Source organism: Egretta garzetta, unplaced genomic scaffold (genome assembly GCF_000687185.1).
Source record: "Egretta garzetta isolate BGI_Z169 unplaced genomic scaffold, ASM68718v1 scaffold293, whole genome shotgun sequence".
Classification (NCBI taxonomy): Eukaryota; Metazoa; Chordata; class Aves; order Pelecaniformes; family Ardeidae; genus Egretta; species Egretta garzetta.
Genome location: NW_009259318.1, coordinates 278,847 through 281,353, shown reverse-complemented (window position 1 = coordinate 281,353; position 2,507 = coordinate 278,847).

The window sequence follows — 2,507 nt, the reverse complement described above, 5'->3', positions numbered from 1 at the left end:
GCTCGTCCCCCAGCGGAACTGTGGGCATGAAGCACTCGGGGGGGCGGACCGCTGTATTCCGCGAGTCTTTCTGCGGGATTTGGCACCTTTGAAAATCTGTTCGAGTTTTAGAAGCGCCGAAGCTCTGCGGCCACGCGGTTGTTTTCAGGATAGGGGCGAGTGTTCGGGAATACCTCAATGAAGGCAATGTACCCCTGCGCGGGGTTGGTTTTTTGTTTCTCACTTGCGTCTTCAGTTCCTCACATGTGCTTTATTCCCTGACACGCGTTAATGTTTCTTTCTCTCCTTAGGTGTGCGTTCGCAGCTCTCTTTCTGGAAGTCAGTTGCTGGAAGTGTCGTTGCTCTTGCTGTCATTTTAATCTTAACGTGGGTGACATCAAATCAGTGCATTTGTTTTAAAAAACCTGGCTGTGGAAATTCAGTACTTCTCTTTCTTGTTACGCTGGCTCTTCAGTTCTGAGGGGTAAGAGGCTCCAGTGGTTTTCACCTCTCCCCCACCCTCATGGCTGCTGTTTCTGAGAGAGGAGGATCCAGAGAGGAAAGTGAAACAATACGGCTTATCCTTAGACAGTTGTTTCTGGCAGTGTTAAACTGACTTAATTTTTTTAATTTTCTGCAGGATTTCATTGTGCTGCAGCATGGCAAAACGGCAAAGCCGTAAGCAGAGTTAGGGACGCAGAACTGCAGAACTCACTTCTTGACTTGACTTGGCTCTGGCCTGTAGAGTTTTTTTTACAGCTGAGTATATTGAACCAGAACCTGGTTAGGGTCAAATTTTAGATGCCCCAAAGTAGATAACTAGTGCCTCTGTTTGCACTCTTTGTCAAAGGTGGCCTTCTGCCCTGACGTTCTCACCTGTGGTGTCTCCGGCGTGGCTGGAGGTTGTGCATGCCAGAGTCTGTTTGCTGGCACGTGCCCAGTGTGTGAGCCTGTAATCAGGGCTTGCTGGACGCACCGTAGCTGGTATAACTGGAAAAAAACCCAAGACTGAGCACAGTCCTTCAGCTGTATTTTGTTCACCCATCTCCTGCTTAATTCAATGCAAGTCGTAGATACTTTTAAGCTGGAGGAAGCAGGTCCAGAATTTGTAAATGTGTACACAACTGTATTTTAAATACATAACACATAATGATGAGTAAGTGACGTTCTCTTCATTTCTTCATTTGAACAAAAGAGCCACCTAAATTACCACAGCTGGATCCATGCCCTGATGACTGGCTGTACTACAAGAAGAAGTGTTACTATCATTCAGGAGGCAGGTTAGATTGGAAGTCCAGCCAGGAGTCCTGCTCTGGCTACAGAGCTTCCCTTGCAGTGATTGCCAACCACCAAAAGCTGGTAAGGTCTCCAGCGCCTTGAATTGGGTGTTATGTCTGCCGCCCTAACAGCTTCTGTAACTCCATCACTTGTTCCCTTGTGTAGCTTGAAACCCAGCGTGCTGTGTGGCCAACTCGTTTGCTGCGAGTCGGTACAGCCTACAGACTTTTGCAGTGCAACATGGCCCGTTCAATAAAATCCGCTGTAGAAATTCTGTTTTTACCTTAGAGGGTATTTCAGAAATTTAGAAGGCAAACTATGTATAAATTAAGAGTAAAGTCTGAAAGAATATAAAAATGGAGCCATGACTCGTAATAATTAATAAAGAAGGCACGGTTGGTTTTTTTTTTTTTGAACTGGCAATTTATGTGTGCGTTTTAAGTTAGGCAATTTATCTTGTCCTCTCCCCTCACACCCTCTTGACATTCATTCCCTCTCCAGGGTACCCAGGAGTACAGTCAACAGCAATTCCCATGCTAACTAATAAATCCAAAGCTTGTGGAAGTTCACTTGCCGTATTATAACACTTCTCTTATTCTTGAGAAAGCACATAAATTTCAACTTAGCATCACTGGGCTGGCAAAGAGGAAAATTAAAAACACAGTTTGGTTCCATGTTGTTTTTAAGCTAAGTCTTTGAGCGTTAAGCTTAAGTCATGCTGTTTATTTCACAGCACAGGAATTAGTTCATGGTGGTTTCCATAGGTATCAGAATCACAGAATGTTTTGGGTTGGAAGGGACCCCTAGAGGTCATCTAGTCCAACCCCCCTGCAGTGAACAGGGACACCGCTAACTAGATCAGGTTGCTCAGAGCCCCCTCCAGCCTGGCCTTGAATGTTTCCAGGCATGGGGCCTCCACTACCTCTCTGGGCAACCTGTTCCAGTGTTTTACCACCCTCATTGTAAAGAATTTCTTCTTTATATCTAGTCTAAACCTACCCTGGTTTAGTTTAAAACCATTATCCCTTGTCCTGATACAGCTGGCCCTACTAAAAAGATTTTCCCCATCTTTCCTATAGGCCCCCTTTAGGTACTGAAAGGCCATCATGAGGTCTCCCCGCAGCCTTCTCTTCTCCAGGCTGAACAAGCCCAACTCCCTCAGCCTGTCCTCATGGGAGAGGTGCTCCAGCTCTTGGATCATTTTTGTGGCCCTCCTCTGGACCCGCTCCAACAGTTCCATGTCCTTCTTG